The 15,789-nt window shown below is 39.4% G+C and overlaps 1 protein-coding gene and 1 long non-coding RNA gene across 5 annotated transcripts in view; one reads left to right on the forward strand and one right to left on the reverse strand.

Annotated features, from left to right (window-relative positions):
• PCDH7 (protocadherin 7) overlaps nt 1–15,789 on the reverse strand; it is a 408,384-nt gene that overhangs the window by 24,011 nt on the left and 368,584 nt on the right. The gene's annotated exons all lie outside the window — the stretch shown is intronic.
• On the forward strand, nt 4,166–5,379 carry LOC309540971. The gene is made up of 2 exons (XR_014223591.1): nt 4,166–4,238; nt 5,173–5,379. It is a non-coding gene; the product is annotated as an uncharacterized lncRNA (long non-coding RNA).

Raw genomic sequence — 15,789 nt, forward strand, 5'->3', positions numbered from 1 at the left:
GATCAGGTGTAATTATTTCTTAGGAGCAGCTATGTTTCATATTGTGCATCAATCTCTCTAAGTTTGGCCAGCTACTGTGTTGCACAAAGCAAAAACCCACCATGAACTGACCACAGACATTTTGTAATTTTCTGCTTTGGTGTTTGTGACATGGCATCAGCTTTTTAAAAATGTTGACGCCCATTTCACTTCACTCGCAGTTACTTTTATTTCCTTTATTTCCTTTTATTCCTTTTTTTTAATACCCTATTTTACCCACCTGAATAATGTGTTCTATTTGCTTCTTAGCTTGTTTCTTTAATGCTGGCCATTGACCATAACAATAAAGATTTGCTTTGTTTTGAGTAATCTTTTAGCTTCCCTTGGAGTTCTTCAGATGTTTGTGTGAAGGAGGAACCTTCATATTTCCACCTGATGTCAAATTTGCTGGCAACTAAAATGGCAAGCTTTTCTTCTGGGAGCTATGCTTAAGCCCTCTCTAGTCCACTGTGTGAATCAGAGGATGTCATTTAAAAGCAGCTGTTTTATTCTGCAATAAATAACCATAATGAGGCTTTGGCTCACGTTGTCTACCTTGCTCAAATGGCACTTCAAAACAGCAATCAGGTTTAAATGAGCCTCCCAACGGGCACAACGTTGAAAAGTCCAGTTATAACGGGATTTGAAAACCCCATGAATCTTGCCATCCATGCATGAATCAAACAAATAACCTAGTCAAAGGGAGAACTGAAACAAAAGAGTAGAAGAAATGTTAAGAGCTGTGGCCTCAGGGCCCAATGTGGGGATTTAATCGTGAGTGTTACACTCCAGCTGAGTTTGGAGATGCTACTTGTTCATTTAGCCACCCCAGTTGCTGAATGAGCTTCTGATGTCTAATGCCTTTCCTAGCTCTCCTCACATTTCCCCAATTCCATACTTGTAAAACAAAGAAATTGGACTGGGTCCCCCCCCCCACTCCTTACTAACTTTGGGGAGGTCCTATGCCCTTTCTGGCCTTATTGCTCTTCTAGTGTACAAAACTGCCCCAAGTCTTCATTCATCTCCTTGACATTTGATTGAAAATTATTTCCATTCGTAGCTTAATTAATGAGCTCAACTGGAGTCTTTAGCCATTAACCTGCTGTTGGGCAGTTAAAGGAAGAATTACACTTTTATCTGTCGTAAAATTCTGGCTTATGAACACTGTTGAAGGAAAGCAAAGTACATTCGCTCTTGGCTTCCAGCTAGGCTCTGTTAAACTGATCATAAAGCTGCCTGGCTAATTAGCAAATGAATACAGAATGCTTCCTCATATATGTTAGCTATGCCCTTAGTAAAATAGCAACAACCCACTGGGAGCCTTAAAACAATGTAAGAATAAGTTTTAGTATTTATGTGTTCAAAGAGTATACTTTGCTGATCAACTAAGCCTACTAGCCAAACACCTTCTGTGATCTTGAGGACCAAACAAATTCCCTTGGTCTGCGAGGAAATACAATAAGTAACAAAATGACCATCCAGCAGTAAGAATGTTTATGGAAATGTGTTCATAAGCATACATGTAGCTGAGTGATGCTACAATTGGATACCTAGTTTCTTAAGAGTAGGCCCATCAAGCTCTGACTTTTGCATAGGATTGAGGTTGTCAGCTTGCATTTCTTAGTGCAGAAAGCATTGATCTGATGGTGTGTATAGATCTTTCCTATTCTACTTAATTCAAGAGGGTTCTGGAAGCTTCTCCGTGTGAAAGAAACAAGCAGAAGGTTCATGTATGCTTGAGTTACGCCTTCAGAGAAGCTGAGTACAGCTGGCTTAAACTGGTTCTCTTATCTCTTCTGTCAAGGTCATGCTGACTATAAAAGTAAGGCCAGAAGAAGTCTGGGTTTCACTTTCTCTTTCTACCTCTCTTCCTTCTGGTGTGGTGTTCTGCACATAGTATGCTTAGTGTTAAGGTTTAGACTTATTATAAGTTAGTGTCAGTTTAAGTTAAGTCTGCTGCAACTGGATTTCTTATGGACAGTGCCAATCCTGAATGTATGGGATCCGTGACCATGATGCTCATTTGCCTTCAGTAGCAGTAAAGCTCTGCTTGGTGAAATACAGTTGCCTCTGGTCGATTTTTGGGGAATCCTGCAATGTGCTTAAGTTTTTACTTTGCTAACTATACATTGGAATCTGCTCTGGATCAATATTGAGTAGAGTTTCCATGACAGAGGTGAGCATACATTTAAAATACTGTTATACCACTTTAACCGCCATGGTTTCCCACAATAAAATCTGGGAACTGAGGTTTGTTAAGGGTGCTGAGAATTGGTAAGAAGCTCTTATTTCTACTCCCCCCCCCACAAGGTGTAGTTTGTTAAGGGTGCTGAGAATTGGTAAGAAGCTCTTATTTCTACTCCCCCCCACAAGGTGGAATTCCCAGAGTTCCCTGGGAACAGGGATTGTTATGCCATCCTAGCTTTAAATCTATGCTGTGGGTGTGGCCATTGTATTAGGATTTGGTCACTTTTTATGCTCCAATTCATTACTGACCCTATGCCTATAATGCATAGCGCCTTTGCTTCTTGTCTGCTAAGTATTGCATTAGTGAGAGACGAAGATGTGGACTGGTGCTATAACAGATTATATCAGAAACTCATTTCTTCATGAAATGACACTATTCTCTGAAATTCTTAAAGGAAAGGGGTATTGGAGGTTCTCTTCTAGGTAGGAAATCATAGCCTCTTCAAATGCATCTAACTTCCAACATATACGGTATATCTACCTTAAACTAGGAAAGCAGTTTAAGATCATACATTTAAAACACATGGCTTCTCGCAAAGAATCCTGGGAATTGTAGCTTGTTCAGGGTGCTGCAAATTATAGCTCTGCGAGGAGTAAACTTTAGTTCCCAGGATTACTTGCATGAGCTTTAAATATATGTTTTAGCCTAAAACAAGGTGCTAGACAGTCAGGTTTGCAGAGATGCATAGCATTAGCAACAATATCATTTAGAAGTTATGAGCAATATATTTATTGTAATATTCAAATCAGATTAAGAGACATTGAAAAACAAAACAGCTGTAAATAAAATTTGCTCCCACAAATTTTATGGTTTAAATACAACAGGTAACATAAATTTCAAAATTTATGTTAGCCCAACTGAATGTTTTCCCCTCAGCTTTGTCAAGAGCAAATATTTAAACATCCCCAGAAATGATAGACATTGTGGATGTTTTTTGAATGTGCCAGATAGAGTAGAACACATTCTTTTCTACTGCCCGTTGTACAACCAGCTACACAAGCATGTGCAATCATGGCACAATGAAAATATCAGATTCTATCTGTCTGATATTAACATAGAAGTAACTGCAAAGGATGGCTGAGTTTTTATCAATATTATCTCTCAGAGTGGTGAATGGCGGGAAGAAACTCCAATGAAAATCCTCATTACATATTTTTACATGGCTGTTTATTTGTATACATTTTAAAATTTTATATATGGATGTTTTATGATGGCCTATATTTGTGATGCCTAATAAAGGTTTGGCGAAGTAAAAGTAACAACAATATCATTGTCCATGAATGTTTTATTGCCCAGGTGTAATCTAACTTCTAAGCATATGGTGGTTAATGACAGAGGTTTTATAGTACAGAAAACTCTCAATTTATGCTGGGATGACATTCTGGGATAGTGCGTAAAAACAAACACATATGATCAAAACACATTGGGTTCAATCGCAAGGGGGGGATTGAAAAAAAAATTATTGGATGCATGCCCCCTTCCCACCTACTTTTGAGGGTTTTGTTTTGTGTTGTTTTTTTTTAAAAAAATGTTGCCAAACTCATAAAGCTGAATGCACACAAGTTAAATGTGTCTAAATTATGAGTTACCTATACTGTGTTCTGTACTGTTATACCCCCAGCCTGAAATCTGATTTGATAAAGAAATGTTTTAAAGAAAGAAACGTAAATAAAATTGGATTTAAAAGACAAAGTAGCAACTTTGGGGTAGGCTGGAACATAATGTTTAGCTGTTTTTAGCTATTTCATATAGATTTTAAGTGGGAAATCAAAGTGTTGGGTTTTTTTTAAAGAAAAATTATGTAATTACCCCAAAAGCAAAGTCAAAATCTGCACTTCAAAGACCACCCTGCACCTCCAATTCTGCATTTTTATCTGTTGCCTGTAACAGACACCTCAGCCATTTTGAGACTTTGGAACAGCTATCTTTGACTTTGCTCTCAAATGGAAGAACAGAAGATCTAGCTGGGAAGGTGGGTGGCTTCCTGGAGATGAATTCCTAATCACTGTAGTCATTAGGACCACCCCAACAGGAAAGAAGTTGTGGTTTAGGTGACATCCTACCCAAGCTCTCGCAGCTGCTATAATGCTATATTAGTCAAGCTGTGGTTGAAAGTGATCTGAACCTTGGCCAGCTGCAGACCCAAATGGCTAGGAATTGAAGACACCAGGCTAAGCCGTTCATCTTGCAGATGAGAGTTATTTGAGGTTCCTAGAAACATCTGTCAAATAAAGACTGCTTATTTGTAGTAGCTCATTTGAATTAGTCTGCAAACTTAAGGAAATGTGATATTGGCTTATAAAAGTATTGGTTAATAATATTAGTAAATACTTATATTGGCATTAACAACAACAACTACTTTATGGCCATATACCAAGAAAAAATGGTCTTACGGCAACTTACCACAATGTGTGTAGAACAAATAGAAAATACACAATTACAAATAAAATGACTTAAGTTAAATTAAAACTGATTGTGTATTAAATAAAAAAAGTCATAGAATTATCTTTATTCCTACAGCAGCAAGAAGATCACCATAAAATATCCCAACAACAAATACCACCAGCAGTAAATAACAACAACAACTACAACAACTACAACCAATGCCTTGGAAGCCCCAAAGCAGCACACAAAAATATTATCTGCAGCATCAAGTGATGTCTTGCGTGTATGAATAGCCAATCACAGATTTAATCTCATAAATACTTTTGTATCAACTCACATGTAAGGTTTCTCAGTTGAGTCAGTTCACACATTCTACTGGCAAGTCATCAATAACTGAGAAACAGCTGTGCATGCTTATCTGAACAAGACCACAATATCCCAGGGTAGTTCACACATGTAAGATTATGTGTCTTCTAATTAGAGATAAGGCCTTGCATTTTCTTTCCCTTTTTTCTTCCCAGAAATGAACCACAGCTGCTTTTCTCCACAGTCACTGGACCACAACACAATCCTATACATATAACAGTTGGAAAACCTGAAAAGAATCAATCAAAAAGCAGACACTGAGGCGCCAGAGGAGTTTTCAAAAATGTCTCATCAGCATTTAACAGTTTCTGCTGCAAACCAGGTCAGTTTGGTTCAGTTTATAAATAAAATCTGCAAAAACATCACCCTTCCTCTCGGCTCAAGAAAGCCTTTGCTGAAAATAATTTTGTGTAAAACAAATAATACATCACCACTTCTGGAATCTGAGGGGAACTAGCCATTAACATTTTAGTTTGGGTAAAAACATAACAGGAGGAGTCTGGAAACATGGCAGCAAGGTTATCTCAACCAAGTGTTGTTCCCCCAACATGTCCATAAGGATTTCAGCTTTCTATTATAAAAAAATGAGGCATCCCTCAAAGCAGTAAGTTTTTCATCACTTCTCTCGGATGGGACTGGACACAAAGATTCGCAACACCTTCTTGTTCCAAGGCAAATAGTAGCTTAGTTCAAATGGCCATGAGCAAAGAATCACAAAGGCAGTGAAATCCTTGTTAATGTGTCTTAAATTCCCTTCAAATTGGGGAGAAAGTTAAGAAACCTCTCCATGCCCTGCATGCTAACGATCCTCTAAATAATGCACAGCGCAAGAGGAACTGTATGCGATACTTGAAGAGGGAAGACAAATATCTTGAGACTTCTTGTCTTTTTAAGTAACTGTCAAGAAAAAGTTGCTTTGCTGAATGAAAAGTAGCAATAACCTCAGGGATTTATTTAGCCTTCATGCCATGTTAAGATGCTTCATTTAGTTATGTGAAATCCTGCCGAGTTTTTTCTTTTTTTTTAAAAAAGGGGCTTAATTATCTGCCCATGATATACCTGTGCATCTGAGAAATACACAACGGGATTTAGTCTGAGCGAGAAACTTGAAGTTTATCGTCAGGTTTCAGAGGTTGCACAACTATTCAATGAAATGAAAAGTCATGTTAGAGGTAATTTATTCATGAATTAGAAGGCATTTTAGGCTGGGCACGTACTACGCCTGGAATGAATCTGCTCCCAAATATTCACATCAAAATCCTCTTCTCAGCCCCCTTTGTGTCCTCACAGTTCCTCAAATGTTTTGGCACCTCCAAATTCACCTACATTGTTTTGCTTTAGTAAAAAAAAAAAAAAAAAAATCAGTGGAAGTCTGGTGCAGAACCTTTTGGGGTCATAGAAAAACCATGCCTTTTAGACCTTGAGTAGATGTTCCTCAAAAAAAAATTATTTTTTAAAAAATACATTGATTCACAAAAGCCCAAAGAAGTATGAATGGGATGTATGATTCCCTGTGGTGGTGGAAATGGCAGCGACCTCCCTTCATAAATGCAGTTTAGCCCTAATTGGACATTCAGCATACTTAGGTATAAGCCACTATGCAAATGAATGGAATCATACTGCTAAACTTTGCCTGGTATGCATGCAATCTTTCAGTCCATGTAAAGCCCTTCATGAGTTTAATGGCAAAAGACCAGAAGTGGGGACTCTCCTCTCCTTGTGGAGGTTCCCTGCACAATTTAGAAACTTGCAGTTACCACTCTGAGGGGTGGCTATGTCTAACTATGGCTCCATTCATATAGCAGTTTATTCCATTCCCATGTTGTTTCCCTAACTGTTAATATCCGCATTATATTGGAGCTTTTACACGATGTAAAAACTACTTCCAGAGCTATAGTGGAATATTGCAAAACTGTAGTGGAATATGGAGCATGTTTAGCACTCAATTTCCCCATTATTTGCAAACAGAACTTTGTTTTTTTTCTGGAAGCACATAACATGGAAATGAGCACCATATTCTGTTAAAGTTCCAGAAATGAGGAATATAATGTGGAACATAGCAGTTAGGGGAAAGTCATGAAAACGGAATAAACTGCCATGTGAACAAAGCCAACATTAACCCCAAGTCAATTTTCCACTTAACAAGCCCTTGACAACCGAGGCAAGAGAGGCATACTTTATGGAGGGTTAGCAGTCAACTTAACCCCCTCCTGCAGTTGTAATTATGCAAGGCTTCTGTCCTGTCCATCTGTCAAATTTCTGCTCTCAGTTATGCACACACAGATCAACTGAGTTCAGAAACAGGCTATTAGATATTTAGCTTGTTTGGAGAACTGTATTTCAAGAGTATGAAATAGATCTGATAAACTGATGATTTTTATGGCAGCAAATCTGGTTGGATCTCAAGTAGACTTAAGAAGAAAATGTGTGGAATTTTTTTTTTGACCCCTATAAGGTTCCTTTTATTGAAAATACTAAAATAGATAAATTAATAATGATGCAACTTAAGGATTTGTCAGCAGGGGCATCTCTCATGATTCCATTGATGCGCTTGGGGGAAAATGCACCAAAGGCTGAAATAAATGGCTCAAGATCAAAGAAATGTAATTTTTGAATGTGAATCACTTCCTACTTCCTGCGAACAAAATTTCCCCTTCTTGCTTCTGACATTTTAACAAAGAATCTTTTTGTTGCTTCTTGAAATCAAGGCTGTGAAGCCCATCTGGTTCTTAGGCACAAGACATGTGGAAGAGAAGTAACCCTTTGCACACGTGAATGCACATCTGGAAAAGTCTAGACTTCAGCATCATAACATTGTAGTTCTTATTATTTAATTATTATTATTTTGTGCCCCCAACCATTCATGACACCTAGATGAGATCGACAAATTGCTTATATTGCAAACCAAATTAGGAAAGATTCCCCAAAGGCAGGGCAAGCGGTGTCAGAACACACAGATACTCTTGCAAAGCTGATCTAGTGATTGGCATTTCACTTGTAAGCTTGGGTGGGAAGCATTGTGCATAAACATAAACAGTCAAGTAGCATCAGGTGATTTATCTGTTCCTGGACATGGACACTTCAAGCTGAGGATCAGAGAGGGATCAAACTTTATGAGCGCTCCAATATATCTGAAAAATATGATAGTAGCTTTTCCTAACCTAATGTCCTCTAGATTTTTGGACTGCAACTCCCATAAGGCCCAGCCAGCATGGACCATGTTCAGAGATAATGTGAGTTTTAGTCCACAACATTTGGAGGGCACCATCTTGAGCAACTACATACAAATATACAAGGTAAAGGTAATAAGGACCCCTGGGTGGTTAATAGTCAAAGGCAACTATGGAGTTGCAGCGCTCATCGTGCTTTCAGGCCGAGGGAGCCGGCATTTGTCCACAGACAGTTTTCCAGGTCATGTGACCAGCAGGACTATACCGCTTCTGGCACAATGGAACACCATGATGGAAACCAGAGCGCACGGAAATGCCATTCACCTTCCCGCTGCATTGGTACCTATTTATCTACTTGCACTTGGATGGGTTTTCGAACTGCTAGGTTGGCAGGAGCTGGGACTGAACAACGGGAGCTCGCTCCATTGTGGGGATTTGAACCACCAACCTTCTGATTGTCAAGCCCAAGATCCTCAGTGGTTTAGACCACAGTGCCACTTGCGTCCATACAAATATACAACTATGCGCTCAAGGAGAAAAGTCCTGGCCATGCTTTTTCTCTTTTGTGCTAATTTTGCATCTGCAATGCATTGCTGTTTCCATACATGTAGTAACTGACAGATACGATTTCCCCCAGCTGCATTCCAAAGTGCTGCAGCCTAGCAGCTCATAGATCATGTGAGGCCAATGGGCACTTAACTTGACTTCATGTAAACAGGCTGTATGTCTTTGTGTCAGATTCTTTTTCCCCTTTTTCTTTTAAAGTGTTTCATGTTTATGGGGCTTTTACTTCAAAATCTCGCCTAGTCATGTATAAATTATGTGTCTCACAGACCTGCATCCCAGAAGCTAAATTATTACTTCTAGGATACATCATGGCAAGCACAGATCCAAGATGCAATCGTAGCCGCTCTCTGGGAAACCATCTCCTGCCCCTGTTTTAGGGCCCTTGTCAAACCTCCAGTTGTCTCCTACTGTCACTTTCATTGACCAGAAAGCCAAGTATTGGAACTTATGTTCCATTTGCTACCAATTAACCCTCTCCTGGACCTATGCTTAGCACTCCTTAGACAATTGCTGCAATTTGTCTACCCAGCCACAGATGTTTCAGCTACACATTTCAGCTGAACCTAAATGTTAAATAAGTAAGTACAAGAGAGGGAAAAACAAACAAACTTTTCTGTGCTGTTCTGTGTGGCTGATTGGGGCTGAGAGTTATAAGGAGGGGAAATGAAGCAATCTTGAAAAAAGGCATTTATGGTGGGGAAATTATGTATATATTATCAGTCGCGGGGGCAAGGGGGCAGTTGGCTGTATGCTGAGCCTCTTCTAATTCCTGGGTCCAACAAGTCTTAAAATCTAGGCAAAGATTAAAATTCCTGGAATAGCTAGGCTAGCTATAACAAAGGAAGCAACTCCGTGCCTGACAGCAAACGGGTGGCCACCCTGCCGTGACTCGCTGGTAGTTAGAAAGACAAAAGCCAGAGTGGAGAACTGAGCTATGTGAGGTAGAAGTTGGGAGTGAAGCTACAGGCTGGGAAGCCAGAGAGAGAGGTAGCCATTCTTGATTTCTGCTTGAATTCAAGGCTTGGTGCCATAGTAGGCTCAGGATGCGTGTATGTGTAAATAAACCACATATCATAAAGACACCACAGTCTCTGCTATCCCTCATCCCCAAGGAAACGTGAACCCTGGGTAAGCGTCTGGGACTCCTGGAATTTCACACAACTTGGAGACAATATATTCTAGGGGTAGGGCTTCCACTGGTCTGAGCAACTCATCATTTTATTGATCTTTTTTTAGTTGTGTAAAGGTAAAGGGACACCTGACCATTAAGTCCAGTCCCAGATGACTCTGGGGTTGCTGTGCTCATCTCACTTTACTGGCTGAGGGAGCCGGTGTTTGTCTGCAGACAGCTTCCGGGTCATGTGGCCAGCGTGACTAAGCCGCTTCTGGTGAACCAGAGCAGTGCACGGAAATGCTGTTTACCTGCCCACCGGAGCGTTACCTATTTATCTACTTGATTGTGACATGCTTTCAAACTGCTAGGTTGGCAGGAGCTGGGACTGAGCAACAGGAGCTCACCCTGTTGCGGAGATTCGAACTGCTGACCTTCCGATTGGCAAGCCCTAGGCTCTGTGGTTTAGACCACAGCGCCACACGCATCCCTTTAGCTTTATACTTTTACCTTTCTGAATACTTAAAAGTTGTGTTTACTTTGATTTTCCTTTCCATTCTAAAAAATAAAATGAAAAAAATGTCAGTGGCTAGCAATTTACCTTTTGTAAAAGGAGACCATATGTTGCACAGAAGTATTGTCAGAAGTTCATGCATCCCACAGAATATATACATTGCTGACTGAACTTAGATAAAATGTTGCACTAATTGTGTGTGTGTTTTAATGAAGCAACTGCTTTAACATTCAGATTCCATATTACTATAGGACTGATATATGTTCTGCCACCTTATTGAAAGTACACATGAGATGTTATTTCTTTTATTCTTGGGAATCAGAACATCAAACCATAGAATGGATTTGGAGATGCCCTCTTTTCAGAGCTACTTGCATGTGTAAAATACTGAGACCCTGAAAACTGTCAGGGTGCTTGAGGGGAGAGGAGACTTCACTTTGCACTAGAAACACCAGTCCAAAGGTGCAACACATCATATCCATGTGTATATATGTAAAAAATTAATTTTGTCCCTGTTTAATGATATACATAGTGACTTGAAAGCTTTTAAACCATGTCTTTCTTTTTTTAAAAAAAAAATGCATTCCTTATTTGCTTTCACCCTTTGCCACACAAACTTGAGACACCTGAGGTTAGATGTAATTTCACAAAACATTTCCCTGTGCAAAGCTATCTCCCTACTGTGGCCTACCAAATTTTCATCTATGCATCACAGCTGAATGAGCAACGACTATTACACATTGTTTTGCACAGCAACAGGAGTATGTTATGATGTTTCTTTTTCCCTTTCTGTGGCTTTTTCTAGCCATCAAGAGCAGGGGCAGACAAGGCAGGGAAGGAAAGAGGTCAGCACCGACATGCAAAAATGAATCACTGCTTCTCATGACAAATAAAGTCATGATGAGCAGCTTTTGTTAAGCCAGAATTATAAATATAAAAAAACCAAGAGAGGGAGAGAAGAAGACAGTGAACAGCTCATTTCATTATGTTTCATTTTTAACTTGTAATGCCTAGGCATCCCATGGAAATCCCACAAAAATGACAAAATATACAACAGCAATCACATTGCTTTCCAGTAACTTTTCTTAATATAAAGAAACCCTTTAGAAATTAACAAAAATTAAAAATACGTTTCACATACTGTTTTACAAGATAGTAATAAAGTACCTGCAGATAATGAAACCAAATCACTCCCATCAATCAAAGCCAATTAACAATTTGAACCAAGAAAACCAGTTTTCCAAAATTAAAATTAAAATGGAATGCACAAAGTATCAGAGATCAGGCAAAAATTAAAAGGAAGCAGCTGGTTCCATCTCTCCTCCCCTGCCACAGTTTTAGTTCCCAGCAACTCCAGGTATGGCTGGAAATATGTACTTTGTGATTTTGCCAGCTCTGTACACCTAGCTCTGTTGAGGCAAAGCCAACAGAGTTTTGTGGCAACATGGACATTATAACAGCATGTGCCATTCAAGGGATGATCAGCAAATTTGGAAATAAATTGGACTCTTTAGGCTTAAATTAGGTTGCCTGCATGCAAAGTCATTTACTCCCTTATTTTCCATTCAGCTGTCAGAATGACCACACACAGAGTGTTTGGGCACGGCATATATACCTGACTGGATGTAAGTCCCATTGATTACAGTGGGACTGAGTTCTGAGAAAACACGGCTACGATTCCCTGGTCATATATTTCTCAATCATCCATCAAGACTGCTGCAACAACAACTCTGATCCATTTCAGTGCCTTCTCATATAATCCTTTAGTCTGAGATTTATTGTATTGAGTACACATCCGTAATCTCTTTCTAGTTAATATCAGCCAAATCCGGTTGACTGGTCAAATTATTGCTAAATTATGATAGAAGACTGGGTCAACTAAGCTTCAAAAATTAAATCTAAGCGCATATTTATGCCTCTGCATTTAAGGTCACTTGCTGGAAGAAGAGCCTTTCTGCTATAAAATATTGAACCCTGGATGCAAAGAGATTATTGAAATATAATATCTCACTTCACAGCTGACAATATGCTTCAAAGGAGACTTAAAAGTTTCAGAGACAACACTGGGGAGAAACTGTACCAATTAAGTTCCAACAGAATAAAAATGCTATGGATTTGTATTTTAGACTGCCATCTGTTCAAAAATTCAATAGATAAAAATATATTTCAAGTGTTCTGGAGAAGAATGATTACTTGTTCTGTTAGCATTTTTCTTTTCTTTTTGCAGCGTAGATGCTGCTCTCAAGCACCTTAAGAACAGCTTATCTCAAATCCCCTTTATTATCAAAATAATATTTTTTATGCATTTAAAGTCTGTAATTTCAAAACAGATTTATACTTTTTTTAAAAAAAATGTTTATCACTGCATTAATCATTGCACTGCCAATCTAAAACTGAAGCCAAAATCCGAAGAGTCCTATGTAAGAAGCTAAACAACATTCCAGACATGCTCAACAGCTTTAGAAATTGTCGCTGCTGCTGCTGCTTCTTCTTCTTCTTCTTCTTCTTCTTCTTCTTCTTCTTCTTCTTCTTCTTCTTCTCCTCCTCCTCCTCCTCCTTCCTTCCTTCCTTCCTTCCTTCCTTCCTTCCTTTTTCTTCCTTTTATAGCCGACCTCCCATTGATTCCTTAATTCTTTTTACATATCTTTACTGCCATACCAAAATACTATTTTTGTGTTAACATTTTCCCAATTTATAAATATTTATGTTTACATAAGCAATTGCTAAAAACTGCTGGGATCACTCAGAAGCTGCTACAGATCTTAACATGGTATAATTTTGTTTAAGATACGTTCTGAAGGCCTCCCATTTTGATACAAATTCAGTTCTCGGTTTATTTTACCCCAATAGATTGTCTAATCCAGCATATTCAGTCAATTTTTGAATCCACTCTTGTCTAGAAGGAATTATGTCACCTTGTAGCTATAAGGACTCTCGCTGCCACTGTTGCATACAAATAAAGTTCTCTGCATTTTTAAGGGATATCTGAATCAGTGATGCCCAACAGATATGCCTCTGGTTTCCTAGTAAATGAGATTCTTAACATTTTTTCTAGTTCAAAGTGGATTGGAAAATTGGCCTACCTATAAAACACTTTTAAAAGAAGAAGAGAACCAATTGAAACTTAAGAGTTTTGAGGAATTAAGAGGTGTCATTACAGATTGGTTCCAATATTACCAAATACTCAACAGATTCAAAATAGATAAACAAAAAGGGTTCGCCAAGGAAACCTCGAGATTTGAATCCGACGTAATAAATGCAAAAAGTAAAACTCTCTCTAAAGCCTATCACCTCCTCCTCCTCAACTGGGAAGTCGAGGAGGAAGAAGTTACATCAGCTATGATAAAGTGGTCTCAAGACTTTGGGTACGCTGTAACAATGTCCCAATGGGGAAATCTATGGAAGAAAAATTGGAAATTTAACACATGCTATGCCATAAAGGAAAACTTCTTAAAAATGCAACACCGGTGGTAAATGTATAAAGGAGCCAAAAGCAATTGTTGGAGATGTGGAGACCAAACAGGCTCAGTGTACCATATATGGTGGCAATGTAGAAAAATAAAGAAATTTTGGGGGGAAATCCACTTTGAACTAGAAATTGTCACTTCTAACTGCATCTTCCTACGCTGTGTTACCAGAGGGTTTTATAATACAGTTTTCAGCATGCATAAAGGGCTAGAGAATAGGAATGCTCTGAAAAGTCACAATGCGGGCCAATTTAATGTAGTGGTCCTTGAGTGCTGGAGTAGGATCCAAGCTCAAAGTCCTATTCAGACATGGAGCTCACCATGAGCAGGGTAGGGAAACCTATTTAAAACACAGTGAGTTCCCTGGATGAAAAGTGGGTTTTAAAGGTAATAAATAAATAAGGCTTTTATCTCACTGTGTAAATGCACAAGCTTTTACTGATATTATTATATTAATTGTGGGGAGTCTTTCCAACTATGCTCTGCCATTCACATGCTTTGCAAAAAAAAATTACGTGCTATCTTACCGGGGAGGCTTTATTTAGCTCCCGAAGCCTCCTCTCGTCACAGAACCAACAACCAATTTATTTATTTTAGCGCAAGGCACTTTGGCCAGAATCCAACACAGACTTAAGCTTTCTGATACCCAGATCAATGGTCTTAAGCACACTTAACTCTGCAACAACTTGTCGCTTTTGTCATTTGCACAGGACTGACCCAATCAGTCTTCCTGGACAAAGTGGAACACACCTAAGGCGCAGCTTTGATGGAACACATTAAATCACCAAGTCAGAGAGTTCAGAAATCTTGTCAATTTGGACTTCATTAGCATTTCTAAAATAACAAATGAGTTACTTCATCACCCAGGAGGTTCAGTTTCTTCTTTAGTTGAGATTCATGCCAGGAGATGATTGGAATAAAATCAATGAAACACCACATCAGTTCCATGAGTCTGATCTGGGAATCATTCACACATTAAACAGAGGCTAGTCCTAACTGAGGCACCTGCTTCTTGGAAGAAAAGCAATGACAAACCTAGACAGCATCTTAAAAAGAGGAGACATCACCTTGCCAACAAAGGTCCGTATAGTAAAAACTATGGTTTTCCCAGTAGTGATGTATGGAAGTGAGAGCTGGGCCATAAAGAAGGCTGATTGCTGAAGAATTGATGCTTTTGAATTATGGTGCTGGAGGAGACTCTTGAGAGTCCCATGGACTGCAAGAAGATCAAACCTCTCCATTCTTAAGGAAATCATCCCTGAGTGCTCACTGGAAGGACAGATCATGAAGCTGAGGCTCCAGTACTTTGGCCACCTCATGAGAAGAGAAGATTCCCTGGAAAAGACCCTGATGTTGGGAAAGATGGAGGGCACAAGGAGAAGGGGACGACAGAGGACGAGATGGTTGGATAGTGTCTTTGAAGCTACCAGCATGAGTTTGACCAAACTGCAGGAGGCAGTGGAAGACAGGGGTGCCTGGCGTGCTCTGGTCCATGGGGGTCACGAAGAGTCGGACATGACTAAACAACTAAACAACAACAACAGTCCTAACTGAACAGGTGGGAATGTGCATTTACTTAGCACCAGGGCTTTTTTTTTCAATGGGAACTTGCCAGAACTTTGTTCTGGCACCTCTCAGGTGAGTACTCTTCTGGCACCTCTCAGGTGAGTCCAGCAACAAATGTTGAGCTCAAAGCGGCACACAACAGCATTAAAAAAAACCTGACAAGCATTGCAATTGCTATAAAATCAATATTCCACTAGCATATAAAGCAAGTCACATTTATCTATGTTGTTGCAGAGGAACATTCTAGAACAGTGGAAGCTCGAGTTGCTGACGTTATCCGTCCCGGAGGCACATCCGCAACTCGAAGCATTCACATCCAGAAGTGCCGCGTCTGTGCATGTGCGTGGCATGATTTGGTGCTTCTGCGCATGCACGAG

This window comes from Podarcis vaucheri (genome assembly GCF_965113315.1).
Source record: "Podarcis vaucheri genome assembly, chromosome: 9".
NCBI classification, from domain to species: Eukaryota; Metazoa; Chordata; class Lepidosauria; order Squamata; family Lacertidae; genus Podarcis; species Podarcis vaucheri.